Genomic DNA, 13,881 nt, shown 5'->3' on the forward strand with positions numbered 1-13,881 from the left:
TAGTAGGTATTGTTTAAGGCAAGAATCAGGCCCATTTTTTCCTGAGCATGGCCTTCTCATCAAGTAAAGAGACGTTGAGGTGTTTCAAGAACATGCTGTTGCTCTGTAAGGAGTTTTTTTAGTATCTCATTCATAGTCTTTGGTGAAAATTTGAAAGCACTGACACTGCTTTTACTGAAAAAGTATCCAGTGAGTTCCTCAAGTCTGTGCTCATTTCTAGGGCCTTTTAAATATAAGTGTTATCTTGTAGGTGGAAAGAGATAGAAAAAGTATTACTCAAAACTTTGATGTTCATTTTGGTCAAAAACTCATAATGAACCTGAATATTCATTTTTGGGAAGTGTCATCTTGATGCATTATTTTTGGTATTTCATTTGCTTTCATCTTTACTGGCTAGATTAGGTCTTCAAAGCATAAATTATATACTTCATACAGAGCCCATCCCTCATTCTGCAGTCCATGAGTTGGCCAGAAAAGACCAAGGTCACTGAACTACAACATCTATGTGGCAACAACTCCAAATATAATCTTGCAGGATATTTTTTTTAATAGAAAGTTCATTTTTCCATTAAAAACAGATTCTTTTCATCCCTCTGCTCCAGGTCACCTTTTTTGTTTATTCCAAATTAATTTAAACAGGATATTTTCAGATTGTCCCCACATATTGCAAAACACATTATCCTTTTTCTTTTCTGGCAAACACAACTAAACTTTGGGTAAATTTTTTTCCCATTTCTTTTTTTTCTGTAAAAAATTATTTGACATTTCTCTTATTTTCCTTTTTTTTCTTTTAGTTCTGCATTCCTACTTATAAGATGGTACCAGTGGAGGATCTCATAGGAATTTATTAAGCTGAGTTCATGATTCCAGTTATCTTACATCTTGGGTGATTGAATTATTATTACTAAAATTTATTTTAATTCATTTTGATAAAAATTAATCCCACTTATGAAAAGAAAACTGCTAAACCAAAACAAAACAGAGTGAGTTAGAAAGGCATGCCAAGAGGCAAGAGTAGAAAATATTATTATTACTCTTTTCCTTTTATTATTCTGTCACTTAACAAAGTCCACAAGTTGTGCTGTCCAGCACTGGTCCACACCATAAGTATTACCACACCATTCTTATCAACTGCTTGGTTGTTCAAGTGGTTCAGGTTTATGCTGCAGATTGAAAGGTCTTATATTCTTCCTTCTAATATTGTTCAAGTTGGATTCAGCAGATTTTCACAGGTGGATGTGCTCTTATCAGCCTTTTTTAATAAATAAGAAGAAAAAGCTGGATATCCATTTATGAGGGGGAAAAAAAGCACTCAAAGAATATTATAAGCGTCAACCCCAATGCACTTAGCATTAATTATTATCATGTGTTGACTGTGAGACCAAAACATGTCCTTCTGTGCAATGTGTATGTTGTCATACAAGCACAGTTTCGTGACATACACATTGCTCCTTAGAAATCCAGTATTATCCACTGCACAAACATAAGGAAGAGGAGAACTTATTAAAAATATATGTAATTTATATTTTTAATATAGTGTGTAAATATTTACTTTTTAAAGTATGGCTGGGGTACTCAAGGGAATTGGCTTGTCTTTCGGGCACTCCCAGAAAAGTCCTGTTCAGCAAGTCTATAATAATACCATCATTTGAGGATGTCAGAGTAACAGGTCACATACCAACCTCAACCACAGTATTTCTGGTTTTTGTGATCTGCACATGATACCAGTACTTAGCATTTTTTAATAACTTTGGGAAAGGTGGAAAGGAGAGAGGAATTTTGGCAGACAGAATTTTGGCAATAGGTGTGCAAATTCAAATTCAGAAAGTTAAAAATGAGAAACCTTTAGTCCCACTCCAGGTCAGAATGGAAATAAAGCACAGGCATCTTAGTCATCCTGTCCCTTTTCTATTTATGAAACAAATCTAAGTTTCACCTCCAGCTGCAAACTCTATCTACTTGGGCATATAAATTATTGTCACAGCTTATGTTAGCTTGATATATTTTCGTTGCTTATAATGAAAAGAGTCCTTTTATAGATGGCTAGGTAATATTACTTTTGTTCATTATGTACTTCTCCAACCTGTTTCCCAAGATGATAATATTTATAATAGAACAGTTGTCATTCTGAGTTTTTCATTACTTCCCTTGAGATAGCTGTCGATGCAAACAGCCAAAATCATGTATCAGAAACTGCATTGCTGTTCTCCGAGAGATCCCAAGCTACCAGCATGTGGTTCTCATTTGGAAAGAGTGAGAAGGGGCAGTGTTCTCATAATAGCTCCAAACAAAAAACATTTACTTGAAACAGAAGGGTACAGTGAGACATGATGTCCTCAGGAATAATTTTTTCATTTTTAAGCCAAGAGTGGTACAAAAAGGTGTATTCATTTGCCACTCTCACTACCTGCCAAGATATAGAGAAAGGTCACCTATATGACCTTAAATTACTGATGAAGCGCAGCTGAAAGAGGGAGTATGTGCATCAGTGTATCATGGTGTCAGGTTCTAAACATATCCTAATTGAAACTAAAGTTTATTTAAAGATTGATGAAACATTATATAAATTAAATGTCTGCTGCCACATGCAGCAAAATTAAAACTATATTCATCTAATTGCCCTACCAACCACGACAAAATAATTTACAACTGTTCCTGTTCTCTAAACAGAATGAAAAAATTGTAACAAATTTTTCCATCCTAATACAATTGATGGTTTTTGACTGTACTAGATATACATAAAAAGCAGTCATAATTCTGAAACCTACTCAGCCCTACTGTTTATTATAAATGTAAATTCTGTCCAGCATTACCCTCCTACCAAGGACCACAAAAATTATATGTACTTAATTATTATCTAGAATAAGAAAATATACCCGGTCTGAGTTATGCAGAATTTATTAGCTAGCTTCAGCATCTGAAAAGATTCAGGTCATAGACCTAGCTTATCTTTGGCTTATCTGTAGCTTAGGTTCCCTCCTAAGCTATAGAACTAAGATAGCAGAAATGGTATGACAAAGCAAGGAGACAGAGAAGTTTATATCATAGGTAGCTTACACTTAATAGGAAAAAAAAAAAAAAGAAATCAATGGCTACAAAGTCTCTTAAAGAACTTTGGCTAAATAAGAGGAAATGTAGATGAGGGCAGAAATAATGGGAATTAAGTCTAGGACATACTACTGCCTTAAGCTTATGGCACTGACATGTTTGAAAAGGATGTTCTTGCTAGACATGATACTATGATTTTTCTGATAGCCAAAGACAGATTTAGAGAAATATTTGTGGAGTAAAAGGAAATATTTATAATACCTGGCAAACAGTTGAATGCATTACAAAAAAAGAATACAGGCTGTCCTCAAGTAACTAGAAGTAAGCCATATTATTTTTCAAAAGAGACAATTTCTCTTTTTTTTGAAAAAAAAAAAAACAAAATGCAAATAAGTCTCACTTTTGTTAGGAAAATTTGTGTTTCTGAGTAGATGTCTCCTTCTGCACTGAAATCAAGTTCATCTTTAAGGAATTATTTAGTAAAAACATTTCCTTTTTCACTTCTCAGTGAAAATTCCCCTAGCTGGCCCAAGTAAGGATGAGAGACTTTGAACAATTTCATTTTTTTCCTACAAATGAAAATTGTTTTCCATTCCACTTTTTATTTGGATACTTTTTATTTCTTTGAATGTTCTGAAAAATGAAGGTTTTCAGCTTGCATGGAGATCAGAGTTTAAAGTGACCATGTTGTTATTTTTGTAATCAATATTGTTGATTACCCAACCAATTAATCCCTTTTGGCACTAGGACCATAGCTTGGGATGGAGAGCCAGAGAAAATCATATATGCTGTATGAAAGCTAGCAGGGAACCTATTTTTCTTCTGGGGGATTCCTAAAAGAGGGAACAAAAATAGTTCCCAAAATCTTCCTGAACTTGCTGAGGCAGCATGCAGATTCAAGGACATCCCATGCAACTTAGATTGTCTATTTAACCACCCAGAGCCAACCTTTCAAACATGAGGCTTTGAGAGGTTTATGGGGAGTTATGTACAGGCAAGGGAAATAAGGCAGGTGGTGCAAATTAAAGCAGATCTGTAGCTACTCTGTCTATGCTGTGTTTGAATTAGCTAAAACAAACCTCTGAATACCAGAGAACCGCTGTGCAAAAAAAAAAAAAAAAAAAAAAAATTAAGTATGATAAAGTCCAAAATTTCACCATTTAGATGGATTCAGTACAGTATTTCTTGTTCATCCAGTGCATTTTGCTGTCCGGCAATGTTATACATTATGAAATGCATGCTAGTTAAGCACGCTTTTATTATTGATTTTTCTCTCATGGTCTCAGTGCAATGTACAGTCACGCCTTTACTGTGTCTCTGACACCCCATGAGACAGTATAAATGCAGTTGTCTTAATGGTATGCATGGATGAGCACAAAAGGCAACTTCGGACAAGTTAAGCAAGTATTCAGAGGAGAAATCTAGGCAGAACGAGAAAGCTGCAGGACTGATTACAATAATGATAAAAAAGCAACCCTCCACGTAGATTCCAGGGCGAGGTAAAACAGGATGGGATGGGAGTGACAGCAGAGATTTCTGCCAGATGTAGAAAGCAGAGAGAGGACAATGCTGGCTCATGGCAGGATGCCTGTTTTCCTCCTACCAGTTTTGAATGACTTCCAGGGAAAGAGTACGCTGAAGAATATCTCTCCCTTGACTGTGTTGCTGCAGTATGAAATATAAGCAGGAGGGTTTGGCTATATCTTCAAAACATGAAGCAGAACGAGTCAAAAAGTTTATGTTATCTTTCTGCTAGTAAAAGGAATTTTGTCCAACAGTTATCATGAGAAAGTGTCTAGTTATATTTTTTGAGGTTTTCAGCAGAAAGACTAAATACCAAATTAAGTCACAAGTACTCCAAAAGTGAAAGTTGTTTTGGTTTGATGGGGTTGATTTTTTAAAAAATTTACAGTAAAATGCTTGAGGATTTTTTCCCCGTCTTTTACTTTATTTAATTCTTGAGCATGATTCTTTCTTTCTTGTGTTCCAATAGTTAAAACAGCAAAAGGGAAAATAATTATTTTCAGTCAGAAATAATTTTTACATCACCTTTACTTCCAAAGAACTTCAGAATAGAAAATGCTCCATCTTACTATTTGTAACATTTCAAGCTGAGAAAAAACAACTCCCTAAGAAAGCAATGCTGTGACTAGAACAAGAGGAGACAGTCTCTCTGCTTCTTCCTAACGTGAAGAAAGCCCCTATAGGCTACTGGTGCTATTGTACCTTTGCTTTGCAAGAGGGACCAGGAAAGTAACTGCAGCCTTTTCCCTCTCTCACACACCTGGCGCCCATGGTGCAGATTTAAGTTAGGCATCTTCACACAGAAAAGGCTCAGACAGAGGGACCATAAATCCAACTGAAGTTTTTCTCATAGTGGTATGTTGTTAACTTACTGGCATGCTACTGGGTTTGGCTTTGTTTAACGGCCTGGCATTCTAAAAAAAAATAAATCAGGCCTTTAATTTAGATGTTAACTTCATTCCTTCACGTTTCAATATTATCATCCAAGTCATTTAAAATGTACCCATTATTTTTGCAGATCACATAATCAGATAGTATTAATAACAATAATACCTAATTGGCTCTTATTTTGGCTAGAGCTTATTTCTCTAGTCCTAATTATTATAATAAAAAATAATATGTGTTGATTGTTACACAAGAAAATAATTAAAGAGCTTTATTTCTACACTGGAGTTTTGTTCCTGCTTAGGTATGAAATTACTTATTCTGACACAAGTTTGTGAAGCTGGAGTCCAATGTTGGCCCAATTAACCTAAACCCACCCTAACTTCAGCAGAGGAATGTTTGCACGTGACAGGCTTTTCTCCTTTGAGAACAAACATGGAGCAATATTTCTGTCATACCCAAAGTCTGTATTTGGCTCCATACTGATTTGGGTTCTATGTATCAAACCTGAGTCTGACTGTAGTGAAAATTGTCAGGTTTTGTGCTAGATCTGAAACATAGCTCTCAGATTAGACCGGATTTCTGTTTCTCATAGAAGTATATTTTATCCCCGTAAAAACATAACAATTCTTGGCAGGTTAGTGAAAAAAAAACCCAACACAATGTGCATGAACACCTCTCTAAAAATGTCCTGGGAGACAATCGGTAGTTGAGAGCAACCACACAACAGGAAAATTTTGCCATCAGTATACCAACACAGCTGGCATAATTTATTTGGGAAAATACTGTGCTCTTCATGGCACAAATGCAAACAGGCTCCCAAAGTTAATTAATTATATTTTTTAAATTTGACTTAGAAGATTCCAAAGAGAATAGCAACAGAAAAATTAGGGCAACAGTTCTACACAAGGTATGGAAAGAAAGTATGAAAGAAACCAAGAAATCTTGGAAAGAAACCTTTTCTTCAGCGACAGTCTGTCCCGTCAGAAGGCTAGCATGAAACTTCTTGAAGCTTGTTTAGTCTGGGAAAGAATAATTGTACTCCATAATCTGATTATGGTTTCAAATTAATTTTCATGTGTTTACTGCTCCCTAAGCAAATCTATTCACAGGAATTAAGAAAACCACATACAAAATCTATAAATTAGAATTTTTCCAAGAACAAAGGGGGTGTTCTCTAGCTCCACTTAATTATTGAAATGTAATAAACATAGGCAGGTGGGGAGGAAGTCAAAGTGGATAAAATAAAGCCAGGTTTCCATTTCATGGTGTTGGGCAAATTCCATTACTAATGATTCTTTGCTTCTGTGCAGAATGTAGCTGTGATCTTCACTAAATTCTGCTGAGGTGCTGCAGAACTTAATTTGTTTGAAAATGCATTCAGACTTGGTCATGGTACTGTGGAATGGCATGCATTAAACTTGGTTTTGAAGCGCACATAAATGCATCTCTCAACCTAAGTTTTCTCAACTGCCTTAAGACTGAACAAAAATTGGAAGTGAGGCAGACCCACCTCTTGGCAGACTCCAGTTAAATTGTGCTAGTTATTGTCATATCTGAATGTGATCAGATATGCAGAGACCTCTGGTACATTTGGCTAATTATATTGCAGAATCACAGAATATGCTGTGTTGGAAGGAACCCACAAGGATAGTTGAGTCCAATTCCTGGCCCTGAACAGCACCGTCTCCAAGAGGCACACCATGTGCCCTAGAGTATTGTCCAAATACTTCTTGAACTCTGTCAGGCTTAGTGCTGCGACCACTTCCCTGGGGAGCCTGTTCCAGTGCCCAACCACCTTCTGGGTGAAGAAACCTTTCCTAATATCCAGCCTAAACCTCCCTTGAAACAGCTTCAGGCCATTCCCTCCAGTCCTGTGACTGGCCACCAAAGAGAAGAGATCAGTGTCCTCCCTTCCTCCTCCCCTCACAAGGAAGTTGTAGCTGCAATAAGGCCTCCCCTCAATCTCCTCCAGGCTGAACAGACCAACTGACCTCAGTCTCTCCTTATATGGTTTCCCCTCAAGGCTCTTCATCATCCTCCTGACCCTCCTTGGGACATTATCTAACAGTTTAATATTTTTCTTATATTGTTTTGCCCACCACTACCCCCAGCACTCGCAGTGAGGCCGCCTCAGTGCAGAGCAGAGCAGAGCAGGACAATCTCCTCCCTTGCCCAGCTGATGATGCTGTCCCTGATGCCCCCCAGGCCAGTGTTGGGCCTTCTGGCTACCAGGGCACTGCTGGCTCATGTTCAACATGCTATTGACCAGGACCCCCAGGTCCCTTTCAATGGCACTGCTCTCCAGCATCTCATTTCCCAATCTGTCCATATATCCAAGGTTGCCCCATTCCAGATGCAGAGTCTGGCACTTTCCCTTCTTGAACATCACTGGTGATCACCCAGCCCTCTAATTTGTCAAGATCAGTCTGCAGGGCACCCATTCCTTTGAGAGAATCAGCACTGCCAAAATCATAAGAACAGCACCATGCCTGTAATGCACAACTGGATGGTGTCCATTAACATCCCCTGATTTCCATATTAGGGGATGCTGAGCCATGCCATCATTTTTTTTTTTTTTTTTTTATGTCTGGCCAGACCCACCTAACAGATAAAAAGGTCTTGCTATGAACTAAAACCTCATTCTCCTTTTCCTCTGCATCAAGCTTGTTGCTCTCCTGCCCTTAAATCTGGAGGCTTTGTCAGATAAGATTTTCTTAGCATTCAGTGAGGGAATGAAGCTTGGAAAAGAAGGGAGCAAAAAGCATGATTTGTTTGTAGCAAGAAAACCATCATTTTGCGACTCAAGCACTAAAGAGGGTTTGTTCCAAAGTGATATAAAATACTCGGCTTTGGAGCCCAAATTGACATTTCTTTGTCCAGGTGATAAATCTCATGTCATGAATTGACTTGAAATTCCTAATTCTGACTAGCATCCTTGCCTTCTCAAGCAAGTGTTTTCTCAGGTAGTCCTTCCTGAAGGGACAAGTATAAAGTGCAGACATTGCCATTTAAAGGAAATTACTAATTGCTATGGAGAGGCTTCTCTTCACTGGAAAAAGCATGTTGCTAGAATGGATACCAGGATCTATCCTTAGCAGTCATAGAGGGCCAACATTTCTTTTTCACAAATTGAGTTAGATACAGAAGAGTGGTCAGACATTCCAATTAGGCCAAAGGTAAGGCTTAACTGAATAGCTGAGTTCTGCTATCTTCCAAAGGGTAGAAGAAAATGGATAATTTCAAGTGAAAATTTTCTCATGTCTCTGGCTCAGTACCTTTAACCAAAACTCTAGTGTCATTGGCTGAATATTTCTTAGAACTTAGCTGAGCATATTCCCTTCACTCTGGTTTGACACACTCCTTGTAAGCAACTACGAAAGTTAACCATGGCAGCAAACTTCTGGAAATGCTAGTAAGGTCTACATTGATTTTTCAGGTCTGTGGGATGGTAGGAAAACAGTCATTTCCACTAGCTTAAGAAGGTGTGAGAAGAGGTTGTTATCTAGAAATGTTTACAGATTAATATAAAACCAGATGTAAACATGGAAGCTGCTTGTGAGGTGCTGTAGCTGAAGCACAAAAATGCTACATCCAGCCAACTCCCTGATAAGTTCATTTCATAATTAACACAAGCAGGATTAGAAACTAGATCTCACTCCCACTGAAACCAGTGATCATTTTCTCTACTGAGCCAGATGAATAGCACAAGATCAAGGCACTTAGAACACAAGCTGAAACTCAGTTCTCTACTGAGACAAGTGGAAGTTGCATTTAAGTCCTCATGAAACCCTTATGGAGTCTCATGAGATCAAAGTTGTTCATTTACCACTTCTCAGACCTGAAATCATTAAGCCTCAGACAGACAGTTATTCTGACTCTCCTGGGTGTAACATGGCACAAATTTGTAGATGTGAACAAGGCTCAGCTCCACGAAATTTAGGGAAGTTAAGCATTTTTTTGCTCCTGATGTCACTATCAGTGTATTCTTCACAGCTTCACAATAAAGTCCTGTGCCATGGTTCCACTGCTGCCATGGGAAGGGAATGGGAAACTCCATCAAAAGGCTGGATATAAGGCTGTTGCCTCAGATATGGTTAGGTACATCTTGGAATTTTTGGAATACACATATTTGGAATTTTAACACTGAAGAAACTATTCTAGTCATGGTTTCTGTATTTTAAGGGAAAAAAGAGAAACATGAATGCTCCAAAATAACTGTGTAATGAATTTGCATATAGTGCATTGGACAAAACCAAGGATGCACATTTTACTAAGCTAAACTCGTTGTATGTTAGATAATGGGTAACGAAAAGAGAAAAACAGAAAAGAAACGGTTTGATTTTTCTTTTCATTTTTTTAGTTGAAAATTATATTCCAACTAAATTATGTAATTGTATGTTAATATTGGTTAGGAAAAATATGTAGACACTTTATCAGTATATAATTGCTCCTAGCCCAAGACCAATAATAAAGTTTTTCTTTAGAACAACATGTTATTCCAGCAGAATTTTTAAGTAATCATTACAAGCATGTCTGCAATTCTGAAGTTTTAAAATAATAAGATCCTAGGCAGTTTAAACACAGACTCAATTTTGAAAAACTGCTCTGTTACTGTCCCCTTACAGCACTAACATTAAACTTGGACATAATGCACAAGCCAGTTCTCATTTATTATCCCTGTTTGAGAAATTGTGCTTAATATTAATATATGAAACAATAATCTAAACCACAACAGACTTCTGGTTTTATTTTACTCAATAAAAATTATTTTTATGCTAGTGATAGTATATTTTATAGACACTGGCACAGCAGCAGGGGGACAGATGCTCCTTCTGGAGGAAAGCTTTGAAAGACGCTATTATAAGCGTTCACTGGCTAGCTCAGCTTCGATATTTTGCTATAAAATCAATCAGTGAATATGAGTTATACTTTGGGACAAAGATTTAATATTTTTGATGCTTGGCATCACAAGAGGAGATCTGATTTCTTTAGAGAGTACTCTGTAGAAATGGTTAGAGCATCAGAACATGTTTTTGGATAGTTGTTTTAAAGTATTTAAGTCTGAAAGTTTTTGTTCTTTCCTATGAATTGTTATTCAGGAGTCCCAAGCAAGCATGATATGTTCATGTGTATTCCTAAAAAGTTTTGAATTCCTCAGACAATTTCAGAACAAGAAGTGAGGATCTTCAAGATACTGTTTCCACATGTCTCTTGTATCTTATTAGAGACCAGAAAATTCAATCACGCATGCCAAACCACCAGAAACCAACCCCTATGCATTACTTACAGAATTTTTTTTTTATAAGACTCTTTCCAGTACTTGGTTCTATGTCCATATTTATAATTAGCTTCATGAAACTTGTCTAAACTTCTCCATTGAATGTCAGGACCTCTTTGCATTCCTGGGAAATGCCTAAACAAGTTAATGTAAGATGTGAGGCAAGATTCCCCGTTAGACACACTGGGGTGAGTCCAGATGTAAGCTCTCAACTGAATCTGCAAGCCCTTCCCAAGAGCGTCTCACTTGGAAAGCACTTCAATAAATTTCTGTTTGGTTTGCTGAGTTGTAGTGATGGGTGGCTCTCAGCAGGGTGAAGGGGATGTTTGCCTGCTTATGGACAGGGAGCAGGGCAACAAGCAAAGTTTCTTTGGCCAACTCAATCTCTGTCGAACGGTGGGTTCCAAGTCAGTGTCTCAAAGCTTTCATCCCAACACAGTTACATCTCATTGCACAAAGGCAGGTAAGAAGAAACCCCAAGATTCAGTGTCAGTCAAAACAAGAATGGTTAGTATGTTTTCCCCCCCATTTTTAGCTTTCAACTAACAAGAAGAAAAAGTTGTCATTGGGCTTTGGTAAAAACTGAATGGCACAATGTTCGCAATCTTTTAATTTTCTTATATAGTTTAAAGAGAGGATAGAACAAACTTCAAATCTAAAGTAGCATGCCTGAAACTAAATATAGGAGTCAGTATTTCCTCCTATAAAACAAACAAAAAAGTAAGTTTTACAGATCCAAATCCTACAAGCTAACCTCATCTCTAATTAAAACTTAAGCTGAACAATTCTTTTAAATGAGTGGCATTAAGGGTATTTTAACTTTCTTCCTTTGTATTGTACATCTATTTTGAAATTCACAAGCTGTAGAAGTCAAGAACCACATAATCCACAGTCTGACTTCCTGTCGTAGGGATCTATCTAAATAGATCCTTGCTCAGTCACTACTTCTCCAAGCTCAGAATTCTGTCTGAGTCAGGAATATTTTCAGGGATACACCAACCATGATTTAAGAAATTAAATTCTGTCCCCACAGAAGCACATGTCTGTCCCCTCATCCTGCCTATATAATTACCACCTAAACATTTGGCTATGATAAACCTTCAATAAACATGAAGAAGGAATTCTTCATTTCATTACATGTCACCAGACATAGATTCAAAAGGGCAAACAAACATACCATAATTGAGGCAATCTGCAACACTGCTACAGATACCAAAACACAAACCTGTAGTATCAGTTAATTTGCAAGCTGGGAGAAATCAGGCTTTCCAACAGACCTCATGGCAGAATGGATTTTTTTCCAAGGTGCAAGAACAAGTATTAGCAGATGAAAATGAGTGGTAGTGGATTCATGTGTAGTATTATCAATACTATCAGTATTGTTTCTACAGTGGTAGAAACAACACTGTGAACTGTATTTGTTGATGGTCCATGGACTATTTCTAAGAAATCCACAAAACATTGTGAAGAAATATCTACCTTGTAGTGACTCTACAAGAGAAAGCAACTCCTTTGGAAAAAAAAAATTAGTTTCGCAAATTGAAAAAGGTTAGAAATTGCTATTACAGGAGCCGGTAATGCTGTTCATTGCATTAGTAAATTGATAGGACAGTTGACCCCTGACATAAGCTGAGAAAAATAGAAGATAAATTGATGTTGATCTAACAATAACATTTCAAAAATACTCACATAAAAGGATTATGAAAAAATAGCATTTGTCCTAAGATTGTTACAAGAAAATTTGACTTCATTCACCATTCATTGACTTTTTTATGAAGAAGGGTCCTGAATCTATATTTGACTACCAATTTGGTGAACATATGGAATTGCTAAAAGGTCACAAGTGTGTAACATGCTTTGCCACCTGCTGGCACCAGGATATTAGACTCCAATCTAGTGAATGCCTTGTGTAGTGCTGAAAGTGTTGAGTTAACTATATTTTGTCCTGTTTGGTGACCCTCGTGGCCATGGTAGGTGGGAGTTTCTACATGTTTTTGAACTACAGATTATGGCATTATATTAGGAGGACAATAGATTAACCCTGAGGGTTTCAGTACATTTCCCAAAGAAATAGATTTGGCAGGTGTACTGCAAAGAAAATGGATTTTCATTGCAATTTTTCATTGCAATTTTTTCATTGCAATTTTCTTTTCATCTCAGGTTTCATACCAGTTCATGACCTGGAAAGTTACTGAAAACTTCCTGCTATACATCTTTTATTTCAGTTGTCACCAGACCACAACAGGAAAATATAACATGAATACAAACATGAATCTTCCACCAGAACTTTTGCACAGAACTATTCACCCCAAGTTTCACCATCACTCTACTCAGTTAAAAAAGCTTTACAGCAAGTAAAAACTCTCTACTTTTGCTGAGATTTTATATAGGTTTCTGTTTTCAGAGTAACCAACTAAATTAAACCTGAAAACTATTCTGAAATAACCCATATTAACATATTAACATATTAACAAGAATCCCAAGGCTTTCTAGAACATGTGCAACCCAGTTTGTGATGCAAACTGCAGATTTGCCATGCTCCAGGAAACAGATGTGTGTATAGCCTGTACTGCTAACCTTGTTCTGTCACTGGAAACAGGTTCTCAGAAGACTTGTACAAGAATGGTGAAACTCAACTGGGATATAAACACTGCATATAACTTCAGTGACTCCATTCAGCAGGAGAGATTTTATTTGCTATTAGAAACAGTGCACATGAACCTAACTTCTTGATTGACTGCTAAATTTGAGATTATGCACTTGCTCCTAACTCAGCTTTCTTTATCCCTCACTGTAATTTGCTGACTTTTCAGAAAATATGGTTCAACTTTTTTTTTTTTTTGTCCTGACAATTGTCTGAACCATTACATCAGTACAGATGTCTGTATTACACATCAGCTACTTTTATCCTAGCTTTACCCAAGAGTAAAAATAAAATTCAACTTTAAAAAATGTATCTGGTCTATAAAGGCAGCATTGCCGTGTTCTTGAAATCCCTATCTTGGATTCACATCTCTTCACTCAGAAAGTTAGCCAATAAGCACAGATATGTTCCTTTGCAGCTGGGGCAAATAATGCCCTTCTCTGAGGTCTTAGTGTGAATTAAATTTAAACTGATTGTTGCCCTAACTTACTGCTGGCAA

The sequence above is a fragment of the Pyrgilauda ruficollis genome, unplaced genomic scaffold (genome assembly GCF_017590135.1).
Source record: "Pyrgilauda ruficollis isolate IOZ18807 unplaced genomic scaffold, ASM1759013v1 scaffold101, whole genome shotgun sequence".
NCBI lineage: Eukaryota > Metazoa > Chordata > Aves > Passeriformes > Passeridae > Pyrgilauda > Pyrgilauda ruficollis.